The 14,202-nt window shown below is 40.7% G+C and overlaps 1 protein-coding gene across 3 annotated transcripts in view; it reads left to right on the top strand.

Moving 5' to 3' along the window:
• The window catches only part of ARHGAP32 (Rho GTPase activating protein 32), a 393,773-nt gene that overhangs the window by 74,597 nt on the left and 304,974 nt on the right, over positions 1-14,202 (top strand). The window contains exon 2 of one of the 3 annotated variants that reach the window (XM_074936788.1): positions 4,820-4,973. The exons of the other annotated variants lie outside the window; for them this stretch is intronic. The gene's annotated coding sequence lies outside the window, so the exon portion shown is untranslated. The remainder of the gene's footprint in view (positions 1-4,819; positions 4,974-14,202) is intronic. 3 annotated transcript variants of the gene reach the window in all.

Here is a 14,202-nt window from a genome sequence, read left to right as displayed (position 1 = left end):
GTACTCCTTTTCTTTTTGTGAATACAGACTAACACGGCTGTTACTCTGAAACCTGTATTTTTTCCACAAACTGGGCTGGGAACCCTTTTTGGAACAAAGGGTTCCGCCATATGCTAAAGCTATAGAAGGCAGGGAGTGACATCATCTGTTGTTTTTCATTACCCCACAACTCAACACCGAAGAGAAGCGCCTAAGGAAAAGGACTTGGAACAGGGGTGGGGAGCCCAAGCTGCAAAGCAAGTGCCGCTTGTGCCTTGAGAATCTGCAGGCCTGCTCGTATCGTCAGTCAGGGAGAGAAATTGCTAATTCATACTAGGGCTGTCAAGCGATTAAAAAAAATGAATTGCGATTTAAAAAAATGAATTGCGATTAATCACAGTTTTAATTGCACTGTTACACAATGGAATACCAATTGAAATTTATTAACTCTTTTTTTGTATGTTTTCCTACATTTTCAACTATATTGATTTCAGTCACAACACAGAATACAAAGTGTACAGTGCTCACTTTATATTATTATTTTAATCATTTTTACAGTGAAAATATTTGTAATAAACAAAAAAAAGTATTTTTCAATTCACCTCATTTAAGTACCATAATGCAATCTCTTTATTGTGAAAGTGCAACTTACAAATGTATATTTTTGTTTGTTTGTTACATAACAGCACTCAAAAACATAACAATGTTAAACTATAGAGCCTACAAGTCCACTCAGTCCTACTTCTTATTTAGCCAATCGCTAAGACAAACAAGTTTGTTTACGTTTTTGGGAGATAATGCTGCCCGCTTCTTATTTATAATGTCGCCTGAAACTGAGAACAGGTGTTTGCGTGGCACTTTTTTGTAGCCGGCATTGCAAGGTATTTATGTGCCAATATGCTAAACGTTTGTATGCCTCTTCATGCTTCGGTTACCATTCCAGAGGACATGCTTCCATGCTGATGACTCTCTTTAAAAAAGTAGTGCATTAATTAAATTTTGACTGAACTCCTTGGGGGAAAATAGTATGTCTCCTGCTCTGTTTTACCCACATTCTGCGATATATTTCATGTTATAGCTGTCTCAGATGATGACCCAGCACATGTTGTTCGTTTTTAAGAAGGTACCAATGTGAGATTTCTAAAGATAGCTACAGCACTCAACCCAAGGTTTAAGAATCTGAAGTGCCTTCCAAAATCTGAGAGGGACGAGGTGTGGAGCATGCTTTCAGAAGTCTTAAAAGAGCAAGACTCCAGTGTCGAAACTACAGAACCCGAACCATCAAAAAAGAAAATCAACCTTCTGCTGGTGGCATCTGACTCAGATGATGAAAGTGAACATGTGTCGGTCTGCACTGCTTTGGATCATTATTGAGCAGAACCTGTCATCAGCATGGACGCATGTCCTCTGGAATGGTGGTTGAAGATGAAGGGAAATATGAATCTTTAGCACATCTGGCACGTAAATATCTTGCAGTGCCGGCTACAACAGTGCCATGCGAACGTCTGTTCTCATTTTCAGGTGACCTTGTAAACAAGAAGCGGGCAGCATTATCTCCTGCAAATGTAAACAAAGTTGTCTGAGTGACTGGCTGAACAAGAACTAGGACTGAGTGGACTTGTAGCTTCTGAAGTTTTACACTGTTTTTTATTTTTGAATGCAGTTATTTTTTGTACAGAATTCTACATTTGTAAGGTCAACTTTCATGATGAAGAGAGTGCATTACAGTATTTTTATGGGGTGAATTGAAAAATACTATTTCTTTTGTTTGATCATTTTTATAGTGAAAATATTTGTAATAAAAATAATATAAAGTAAGCACTGTACACTTTGTATTCTGTGTTGTAACTGAAATCAATATATTTGAAAATATAGGAGAACATCCAAAAATAGTTAATAAATTTCAATTGGTATTCTATTATTTAACAGTGTGATTAAAACTGCGATTAATCGCTATTAATTTTTTAAATTGCGATTAATTTTTTGAGTTAATTGCATGAGTTAACTGCGATTAATCGCCCTAATTCATTCTTTCTAGTATTTTAGGTTTAGTTTGCGGTTTTGTTTATTTACTAGGTAATCTGCTTTCATCTGTTTGCTGTCACTTATAATCGGTTAAAATCGATCTTTTTATTGTTAATAAACTTGTTTTATATTTTGACCTAAACCAGTATGCCTTTAAGTGAAGTGTCTGGGGAAAAATCTCAGCTTGGTTACCACAAGTGTGCATATTCCTCTCCACATTGAGGGAGGGGTGGACATATTAATGAGCTTACACTGTACAGATATCTGTGCAGTGAAAGACTGTATAATTTTGGGTTTATATTCCAGAGGGGAGTATGTGCCTGTAGCTGGGAAACTGGCTGGTATCTGCTGTTTGCACTCAGGTAGCCCTGCTGTTGTTTTGGGTGATAACAGGGCCTGGGAGAGGCTGGCTGTGTCCCCAACTTAACTGTGTGTCTTAGAGGGGTGCCACGGTTCCCACAGCTCCCAGACTGCACCCCAAGGGTGACAACGCTGTTCAGAGTAAAATATCTTTCCTGCTTTTACCTTTTAAAAGAGAACTTTCTCCAGTGTGTTTTCTGAGAACCTAAATGCAGATCAAAGCAAAGTCATTTAAACCGAATGTGCTGCTTTAGTACTGAAGTCCTCCTTTCCGTCAGTGGCAGGGAAGGGAAAATCTTGTGGTTACTGTGCAGAACTGGGAATCAGGAGGTTTGAATTCTAGTCCTGGTTCTGCCACAGACTCAATATGTGACCTTGGCAGAATTGCTTAGGGCCAAACAATGGTTGACCCAGCACAGGTGTGCTAGAGTGAGGAGAGGGCCTTTTGCCCTTGTGTAGCGGCTGTCAAAAAAGCTAACAGAATGTTAGGAGCCATTAGGAACGGGATAGATAGGAAGACAGAAAATATCATAAGTCCATTATATAAATCCATGATACCCCACACCTTGAATACTGTGTGCAGTTCTGGTCACTTTATTTCAAAAAAGATATATTAGGATTGGAAAAAGAACAGAGAAGGGCAACAAAAATTATTAAGGGTATGGAACAACTTCTGTAGGAGGAGAGATTAAAAAGACTGGGATTTTTCTGCTTGGAAAAGAGATGACTAAGAGGGAATACGATAGAGGTCTATAAAATCGTGACTGGTGTGTATAAAAGCGAATAAGGACGTGTTGTTTACTCCTTCACACAACACAAGAACCAGGGGTCACCCCATGAGATTAATAGGCAGCAGGTTTAAAACAAAAGGAAGTACTTCTTCACACAGTGCACAGTCACCTGTGGAACTCGTTCCCAGGGGATGTTGTGAAGGCCAAAAATATAATTGGGTTCAAAAAAGAATTAGATAAATTCATGGAGGACGTGCCTATCAATGGGTATTAGCCAAGATGGTCAGTGATGCAACCTCATGCTCTGGGTGTCCCTAGCCTCTGATTTCCAGAAGCTGGGAGTGGATGACAGAGGATGGATCCCTTGACGATCATTCTGTTCATTCGCTCTGAAGCACCTGGCATTGTCCACTGTCTTGGAGCTCCTGTCTTTGAGCTTTCTGCCTTAGTTTCCCTATCTGTAAGAAATGGGGACAATAACATATTCCAGCTTCACTTTGGTATTGCAAAATGCTTCCAGGTCCTTGGATTGAGGGAGCCAGGGAAGGGCAACTTATTCATATATTTCTAAGCAAACGTTTCAGTGTGGGGGTTTTGTACGTTTGGGAGGTTTTTTGGTATTTATTAGTGGGAGGTAAATGGATAAAACTTCCATGATTCATATGGGCAGCTCATTAGCTTTTTTTGGTGGTTGTATTTTGTGAATGGTGGATTTTAACTGCCTGCTCCAGTTTGGGAGTAAGCATAGAAGAGAGGGAATTGATCTGTTTAGGAATTTTGACTGCACTTTGAGAAAGTTTTCCACTGTGTATCTACCACCCTTTTGAAAATCCTGTCCATCATAGCTGCAGTGGTCAGCTCCTATGGAAGACATATTCTAGACACGGATTGCTGTGGGTTAGTTATTGACTCGGGCACCGTAATAGAAGCACAGAGTTGATCTAGTGGATTTTACTTGTGTCCTTGAGGGGGTGTGAGAATATTTAACACGCCTACACATGAAATGGATTTTGTACTTGCCAATGGGGACATCTCTAAGGGATAATGCCTGAGCTGAACACTATTTTGACTGAGAGAGAAGGGGCCACACAGTGAATGTTTGTGCATATTTCTACTTGGGCTTGTTAATACTGTGCTTTAAACACTGCAGATGAGAGCAAAACTAATAATAATTTTTACTCTGACAGTGTAAAGATATAGTAAACAAAAGATACAATTGGGGTGATTTTACTTCTTTCTTGCAAACCTTAGAGATATCTGATGAACATGTCTTGCAAAAAGTAAGCAAACCAGTTTAACTGCATAAAACATTATAGGGTAGGGAACAGAGATGGGCTGATGAGAACACTTGGTAGATTTCACAGTTAGGCTGAAGGACAGTATCATGAGGCATAAGTTGAATCGTTTTGTCCCTTGATAACCGTCTGAGAGAACATAACAGATGTTCTGGAAAGAACTTGTATGCAGAGAATTTCTGGGAAGTTGTTTTTGTGCCTAGGGTGCTGGACTCGGAGTTCTCTTGATTCAGTTGTTCACAGCTTAAAGAGAATGCATCTTTTCCTGAGTGTGAAAGCCCTGCTTTCTGGGTTTAGGCTGTGGTGATTAAGTTGAACTTTGTTGGGCTTTTTTATTAGCCTGAATCTTAGATTCTCACCTTCAGCTCCATCTGGTACGTACTGAAGGACTTGAGTGATGCCCATTCCTTTTGTTGGTCCTCTGCACAGGGGTGAACTTCTCAATTGGGTAGAATGATGAACACTGCGTCCTGCGGAACATTGGGATAGAAAATTCCAGAAGTGAGGACGAGGTGCCTCCAGTCCCCAGCCTTTCAAACCCAGACAGCGATCAGCAGAGTCACTCTGGCTACATCTCTCTAAGGTATTTATCTGGTCTCTGTTACTGAAGTAACAGAGAATCTCACAATTTTTAATATGCTTATCCTCACAACACCCCTGTGCAATAGAGAACTGTTGTTATCCATGTTGTACAGATGAGGAGCAGAAGCACACAGTGAGCGTTTAAGGTCACAGAGGAAATCTGGTGGACGAGGGAATTGAACGAAGTTCTCCAAAGTCCCAGGCTAGCATGCTAACTACAGGACCATGCTTCCCCTTTGGGCCTGTTATGATGGCTTATAGGGGGAGAGAGGCTGTCTCTTAAGACACAGAGAATACAGGGCTTTTACAATTAATACGAACAACTTGAATTGAAGTCACAAGCAAACAAGACAGTGTAGTCTTTGTGGAACTGGTGCAATGGGCTCCTGGTGGCTAAGACTGCTTAATGTTAATAGTACTTAGCACTTCAAAAGTGTTTCATACATAGCTCTCCAAACCCTTAAAATAGGGATAGATATGATTATCCCTATTTTATAGATAGGAAAATTAAGTTGCAGGGAGATAAGTAATTTGCTAAGTAATCAATCCTAATTTTCCTCCTCTCTAGCTTTTTCCTTTTGCTGCACTGTGGAAGCTTTTTCCTTGTAGTCAAATGTGAGAGGATTAAATGGGAGTACAAGGGCTGGGAAGCACTGGACTTGGATTGGTGCTGCTGCATATGTCTCCATGTAAAAAGAGAACATATTTTCAAGTCACAGCTTATGCAGGTGAATTATGGTGAAAAAAACAAATCAGCAAGGAAGGACGCTGTTTTGTTTCCCCCTCCCACTTTCCTGAACTATGTGACAGGTCAGTAGAGTGCATCCGATTAACCTTTGTCCTCCCAAAGCATATTGTAAAGGATATCCTGAAGAAGTGGAGGTGGAATGTATACATGAGTTTGGAGCCCTTTATTTAGGAGCAACAGCAGGTTCTGAGTCAGGTATTGGAACACCCAAGAGGGCTTGGCAGAGATGAATGTATGGATTACTAACAGTAAAAGGCTTTTTAAGTGGGTGTTAGCCTATGATTGTTTTTAATTTTTCAGTAGTGGTTCTTGGAATTTTATTGTGATCGTCCTAAATATTGCTAAAGAGAACATATTCATGGGTAAATACAATGAGGTTTCCTTTAGCTGGGTTTGAGCCAGGAACCAGTGGGGGGTGAGAATTGGTGGGGTTACTCTACTGTGCCTCGAAATCTGATCCCAAGATTAACTGCCACTTGGCTAGCATGTGAGTTGCTAAAAGCATTTCCTGAATTGTTACACTAAATTATGAGGAACCCTGGGTGACTGCAGGCTGTTACATAAATACCAACAATTACTCTGTTTGATACTGGGCAAATTTAACAAAATACTAAATATGGGGCAACATTTTATTTTAACTTTCTAGACCCAAGGTTTTCATGTGGGTTTTTGTCATCGTTTTGAGTGAAATCTTCGGGCCAAGTGGAAATGGCACAAGGAATCTTCTTTACTGTGAAGCTTTGAAAAAGCTGCTCAATTTCTAGGAACTGGGCTAAAATCCTGGTTCCAGTGACTTCAATGGGGCCAGGTTTTCACCATGGAATGCCTTTTAGAGATTATTTAACATTCATTATAGCGCTCCTGCTCCATATTTGGTAATGATACTTTAGGGTCTGTTGCGGGGGGGCGGGGGCAGGGAAGAGAAGGGAAAGAAGTTAGGGAAAAGCAGCCTATCCCACAGCCAGCAGCCCCCATATCTCAGACAGAAACAATTAGTGTAGCATGAACAATGTATGAGAAGTTACATGCATGGTTTATTTTTATATAATATAAAAATAATAAAATATAAACATCTTAGTTTGGAGAAAGATCTCCTCAAACCTTTACATTCTTAAACTAAAAAGATGTCTCTTTTTAAACTCCTAGGTAAAATTGTAATACAAAGTTTAGTTAAAGTGAGAGAATCCTAGCAATTCAAAACTTACATGTCATTGTAAATTTTCAATGTAGGTGCATTTCATGTTTTAAAATCTTGCTTATGCTCACAAGATGGGAAATTTTCAGAACCTTTTCTTTTTGAATTGCATAGTGTGTTTTGAATTGCATGTTTTAAGCTAAAATGGCTGAAATCTTGATGATGATTAAAGGTGATGCTGTTACTTCAATGGGACCAGTCATGGTATGAGGCACTGTGCTCAGTAGCATTTGCCGTATCTAGCCCAGATTTAGTAAGCCCGAACATTTTGTATTAGATTGCAAAGTCCATCTGTTTTTTATTCCTTCCTATGAAGCCAAATGCTTCAGTATTTTGATTCCTCAAAAAGATAGCCCAGCATTCAGAACATTCTTTAATAACAAACCAGTGTGTGCTTATACTTGAGGGTCTGGTGAATATGTTTGATGAATAAAATAGATTTCAGTTTTAAGCTCTTACATGGAGGAGTTAAAGAGGAGGAATGATTCTGCAAATATACTGTCATTGTTACTTTTAAGAGGAACTGTGTACCTTACTTTAAAAGGATGTTTATGAAGGTGAATTTGTTTTGCATCATTTAGCCGCAAACTCAGCGACATGGTTAGTGTGTCTTAGGCAAAATAAAAAAAAATGAGAGCAGTTGAAAACCACAGATCTGGTTCAGTTTATAAGAACATATCATTTTTCTGTGGTGTCTAAGAAAGGAGCCTTTCTGGTGATCTACTTCATGTTTAAAGATTAGTGATACTTCTTCTGTTTTTCACATGGCTGCTGTCTAAAATCTGAATTATCTCTGCATCTGTATGACATGCAGAAGTACATAATACAGAAAAATACACTGATGAAGATGATCTGGTTTCAATGAGGGGGCAATTTGGTTGTTTTTATTTTTAAGAGTTGCAAATGTATAAAGGGCTAGCAAGATAAAATTGTTTTGGTTTTCCTCAATCCAGATAAGAAGTGGGTAGCTACACTTCAGTAAAAACCACAGTATCCTATTCAGTAGTCTGAAAGTCAAAACTGTGCATGACACTGTAGGATTCAATGTGATGGCAGCTTTTTAATCATTACTATCTTTATTCTAACAGGTTTCAGAGTAGCAGCCGTGTTAGTCTGTATCTGCAAAAAGAAAAGGAGGACTTGTGGCACCTTAGAGACTAACCAGTTTATTTGAGCATAAGCTTTTGTGAGCTACAGCATCCGATGTATCCGATGAAGTGAGCTGTAGCTCACAAAAGCTTATGCTCAAATAAATGTGTTCGTCTCTAAGGTGCCACAAGTTCTCCTTTTCTTTTATCTTTATTCTGTGCTTTTATTTTAAAGGAGAAGCTACTAGTTTTCCAAAACTGTCCTCTGTCTTACCAGTGGTTCTTATCAAGTGGCAATCTACATTTCTAACAAAATTTTAAAACTAGCCTTCTGGTTTTGGGGTGGGAAGAGGTGGGGGGGATTAGTAGAAACACAAATCCCACTTTCCAGTAGGGGGAAGATTAACCTTTAGGATTTATAATCTCAGGTTGTAAATCAGACAGAATCTAAACTAGTCCCCACCAGAACAACAACAAAAATTGCAGATCAGAATGTATATTAGAAAAAGGTGATGAAAACCTGACTTTTGCTACCATTTCTTCCACTGTTGGGTAAACAATTGATATTTCATTTTGGAACAACACAGTGGCTTCTTCCGGGAGACAGAGAGATCTGACTTTTATCACCGAGTAGGCCCATAATGTTTGTGCTTGGTTTTCAAGCTTCTAAAAACTGTTCTGACACCCAAAAGAGCAACATCTAATAGAAAGGATTGTATCTTGAGCACCACCAGAGCGGAACAGACCAGTTATAAAGTAGCCCTCCTCACCCTGACTGTTTCAATCCCATTGAACGTTACATTTCACATGCACACAATGCGCCTTGTGAACTGTTCCTGGATTATACCCCCTCCTCCCCATCCCTCCATCCTCCCCCAGGTCTCTGTGGAATGGCATCTTTTAGAGAAGTAAGTTCCAACCCTTTTTTTGTTGGAGTCCCAGTTGCAGTGGTTTGTCGGATGGGGATCCCGGACTTCCCGTCTCACCTGCATAACCGAGACCGTAACATCTGGTTAAACCTAGAGTATATATTTTGGAAAGATATCTGATGGTTAATTCCTTGTAGTTCCTGTTTTGTTCGGTTCCATTTTTCCTCTTTTGTTATTTTCTGTATCTTTTTGTTCTCATGGTATTTTTTTCTTGCTGTTTTCCCCCTCGCTGGGTCCCCACCCATCAGAAGGCAATATGTATGCTTAGGATGATGATGGAGCAGGGAGGTGGATGCTCCATGGTGGCATCAAGAAGCCAGGCCCCCGCATGCACTGTGGCTGAGCTGAGTGGCTTGGGAGCAGAGAAGAAGCTGGGCCAGATGGTGGGCTGCTGACAGAGCCCTAGCGCACTTCAGTTAGCTTCAACAGGAGCTGCTCTGGGGAGAGGGAGTGGGAGGAAGATGGGTGAGAGGTGGGGCAGGGGTCTTCTATTTATTTTTGCCTCGCCAGTCTGTGAACTAAACTTTTTCAGACTTGCCATCCGTTAAAGTCGTTTTTGCTCCAGTCGCACCCAGACTTTACAGTATTATTCATGGGACACACATGGCAAAAGTCTGACGTTACTTATGTGACTTCTGAAGCAGATCCAGTCCCCCTACCCCAATCACTCAATTATTTATCCACAGGGCAGCAGCTTCAACAAGAGAGATTGAGGGAATGCAAGCATTGGAATATTCCCTAGCCCAGTGGTTCATGTACTCGTCTGATTGTTGGCAGATCCCAGTTCAAATCCTTTCTCCTGCTCAGGTGGAGGAGGGACTTGAATTGGGGGTGTCCCACATTCCAGATGAGTACCCTGTTCAGTGGGCTAAAAGTTATGAGGGACCCCCTCTCGCCAAGTTTTTTGGCTAAAATGGCATTGGTGCGTAATCTCTCTGCAGCCTGTACTTCACTATCTTTGAGAGACAGGTGGGGCTTAGCACACCCCCCAGTTGTTGGCATCTCCCAATGTATTGGCTAGTTTAGATAGCTCCCTGTCTGGCATGCTGGCTTTTGTGGTTCACGGTCTAAGGTACCTGTCTCTCCCCATTCTTTATACAGGAGCTTAGGTGCGAACTGAGCATCACTGTCCTTAACACCGTTTGTGCACCCAGGCCTAAGTGACTTGCCTGAGTTCGCATAGGTGAATCAGTGGCAGAGCCAGGAGTACAGCTCAAGTCTGACTCCTGGTTCATTGTGTAATCTGCTAGACCATCGCTGGTGTTAATGTATAGTAACTGAAGAAAATACAATATTTTTTCTTTTAATTATTGATGCATTGACTGTATAATTTTGCATTTTTAATATAATGCCATCATCTGAAGAGTTTTTTACAAATTAAAAAGCAAAATAAATTCTGAATTATCAGTTTGCTGCAGCATTAATCTAAGGGAAGAGCTAGGTTGTGTCAAAGAAAGCAATTATTAAAACACAAATATTTCCATTAAGGGAAAAACAGATGTCTCAAAGCTGAAAAACCTTATTTTTGTTTTTGTTTAAGATTTGCCCCAGCATGAAAGTCTCTTTAAAGCTGTGATCCGTGATTTGGAGCTCAGAGAGAGGAGGGGAGCTTTTGTAGTTTTTGTTTGTTTGTTTTTAGTATTTCAACTTAAAAACATCAATAACAATAATAAAAAAAATTCTTAGTTAAATGGAAAAAAAAACCTCAAGAAATCGCCCAGCTTTCCATTCTGGATGAGTTAATTCATGTATTAAATTGAAATCTGTACAAATTACTATTAATTATAATCATACTGGAGTGAAACCTAAAATAGGTCACATGTCTTATCAAATAAAACACGCTGAAAATTATTTGATTTGCTTGGATGGGCTTGCAAGATATTCTGTGGTGTTTCAGCCTCGCTAGGCTTCTGTTCTTTCAAGTCAGGCTCTGATGTTTTTCTTTATGCATTTTGTTCTTGTGCTTTGTGGTGGGCCAATTCTCAGTGGATGGCACATTGGCTAATTTCCATGTCAAAACCAAGAGCCATGTTTAAATGTTCTAGGCTGAATGCTCTCTGTATATTTGAGACTTAAGCTACTCAAGCAAACTGAGGTTTTCGATAGCGATTTGTTCTGTCTCCCTCTTGGAGTTCAGACAGCATACCATAGGGGAACCGCCTTTTCCAGAATTTAGATAGTGATAATGAGGCACCTGCCTTAGTGAGTCAGCAGAACCCCAGTGATCCTCTCTCAGCAGGATTCACATCTTCTAGTGGGGTGTGGGGTTCTTCAGGCAGATGTACAGTTAGTTGTGTACTTTTGTTGTATTTCGTAGTATTCATTACACCTTTTTATTTTCTGAAAAATATGATTCCAGATGCTATTTTTGGGAACATTCATCCATGGCCAACGAACCACTTCTATTGCACAAGAAACAAAGGCAAACACTTATGAGTTTGAGCTAAATCTAGTTCTGTATCTAGCAACATATCGATTGTGTTTGGTTTCAAATAAATACAAACATATCGTATATATATGCAGAGTAAATAATGCGTGCCCGCGTCCCCAGGCAATTCTGCATCACATACCATTGTATCTACCTCTATATAAATCCCCATATGCAAACTACTTGGGGATTTAGCGTTACACAAAAGTATGCATGTGTACCTCTCTGCATTTTTTTAGAATAATACTGCAGAAGGTATAGGATGACCATATTTTCGCAAAGGGAAAACTGGACACTGTACAAGGCTGGCCTGAGGCTCAATACCCGCCCCCCCTCCCCGGCACGTGGCCCAAGCCCTTCCTGCCTCTCGCCCTCGTGGGACCGGCCCGAGCCCCCCGTTGCCTACCCGCACAGCATCAGCCTGAGGCCCCTGTCCCCCCCACCCCCCATCCCTGCCCGGGCCTGAGACCTCCCTGCCACCTGCCCATTTGGGGCTAGCCCAGCTCGAGCTGCTGGCCCAAGCTCTCCCTCCCGTATGGAGCTGGCGTTGCTGCTCCCCTCCCCCCTCCCCCCCAGTTCCTTCGCACCCTGCTAGGAATGTAACTGATTGGGAAGAGCAAACGGGGCAAATGCCCACTTTTGCCAAAAAGTCAGGACATCTGGAAATGACTCTGAAAATGGCCAGATGGGTTTCTGTGTTGAATGTATCTTTTTGATTTCCACCTCAAATGTTCTCAGTGTAAATATGCTCCAAGTAAAACCGAGTTTGGTTTCTTCCCCACACCTTGCCCTCCACAATTGGCCCTGCAGATTCAGCGAGGGCCTTGAAAACCAAGGTGTGTTCTTTCTGATCGGAGCAACATCAACAGCAATAAAGAGTCTTCAGGCCAGCTTCAGGTAACCCTTTTCTCCTAAAAATCTGTCCTCAGTGACTCTAGTGCAGCCCTTAGAGTTGCTCTTGGTGGATTTTGTCCATTTGTAATTGATTGAAACATCCGTCAACAGTTCTGTTGATGATGCCCAAGATGCAGCATTAATAAAGCAGCACAGGCTTGGTTTTGTCACTAAAGTGAGCAGATCTGACTCTAGGGAACAGCTCTGAGTCAGAAGGTGACATTTATACACAGTTGTTTTTTTAGAGTAAAGCTTCAGTTTAAAAAAACCCTCCTTTCCTTAGTCTATTACAATCCTGTAGCTGCGGAACTCAGTGTAACACACTGTAACCCTGAAGGAAACTGTTCACAAGTGGTGAAATTCATCCTGCTGCCGCATAAGGCCCTGCATACCAATTAAACCTTCATGAGGGGCTTAAATAGAACATAGGGGTTTGTGCGTTCTGTCTGTACTGAGTTGAATTTCACTCTGTTGTGCTAGCTGAAAATTCCCTACCCGAGTTTTAGAGAATGGTACGATCAGAGGATTAATTGGATCATATGCTTTCTAATTTGTATAGGAAATCTCTAAGGAGACTCTAGCTTTAAAATGAAAAAACAAACAACTCAGCTTTTCTTTCAATAATTTTAAGAAACATTGTCCACCAGCGTCCTGCACAGTGAAAGGTTACAGGTGTGTCTTTTATTCAAGCCTAGCAAAGCTGTTAGGAAAATGCGCCATCCACCCTTTGCAGTGATGAATGGAAATAATGAAAGAGAATATTTTACTTGCATAACAAAAATTAAAATAAAATGATCGTACTTGCGCACTCACTTGCTTTGTTCCTCCCAGATTCACTTCATACAGTTTCAAAACCACTGAAAATCAGGCATTTATTATGTTTGCTTCCAGTGTGGAGATTTTGCTGTCAAATTGATTATCACTTCCAGTACTAGACTTGGAGAGAAGAGAGGGATCAGGCCATTGTATTCCTTTCCTTGCCAGAAACAGTTTACATTATCAGCTAGTTTACATTACGATGTGGTTCTCTTAAAGCTTCAGTGGAGGGAGGGGCTTCCTAAATTTGGTTTGCTTAAAGTGTTCTTTTTACCTCCATATCTGTCATACATGGTTTAAGGAGAACCTTTGGGGAAACGAAATGGTGCAAGGTACTGCATTTTCAAACTAATGATGCTGAGGACTGTAAATGATAAGAATCCTCCTAGGTCTATGAGACTACACAAATTGAGGTCCCAACCCTGCAAAGACTTAGGCATGTGGTTAACTTTAAGATCACAAATAGTCCCACTGCTCTTCAAAGGTGAATAGTCACATGCTTAAATTTCTTTGCAGGCTTGGGGGCTTTAAGTATTCCATGGTTAGTTTCAAATAAATAAATAAATTAAGGTTATAATCCTACAAAAAGAAAAGGAGTACTTGTGGCACCTTAGAAACTAACAAATTTATTTGAGCATAAGCTTTCGTGAGCTACAGCTAACTTCACAAAAGCTTATGCTCAAATAAATTTGTTAGTCTCTAAAGTGCCACAAGTACTCCTTTTCTTTTTGCGGATACAGACTAACACGGCTGCTACTCTGAAACCTGTCATAATCCGACAAGTAATTTCTGATATGAGCAATCCTAGAGATGTCAATGGGACTGCCTTTGTTAGTAAGGTTTTTAAGGTCAGGCTTGACAAAGCCCTGGCTGGGATGATTTAGTTGGGGTTTGGTCCTGCTTTGAGCAGGGGCTTGACTAGATGACCTCCTGAGGTCCCGTCCAACTCTGATATTTTCTGGTTCTATGATTCTGTGAAGGATTGAGCCCCCCTTTTTGTGCTTTGAATTTCTTCTGCCATTCTTCCAGCTGTTTGTAGGTCACAGAGAACTGGCCCCATGTTTTATAGAGAGCACAGTCTGGGAAGTGGGCACCTGATGAGACAACTGGTTCAAGAGAAGTGTTGCTTGTA

Source organism: Natator depressus, chromosome 22 (genome assembly GCF_965152275.1).
Source record: "Natator depressus isolate rNatDep1 chromosome 22, rNatDep2.hap1, whole genome shotgun sequence".
Classification (NCBI taxonomy): domain Eukaryota; kingdom Metazoa; phylum Chordata; order Testudines; family Cheloniidae; genus Natator; species Natator depressus.
The sequence above is the reverse complement of the archived record's forward strand: the minus strand, read 5'-3'. Positions and strand labels throughout refer to the sequence as shown.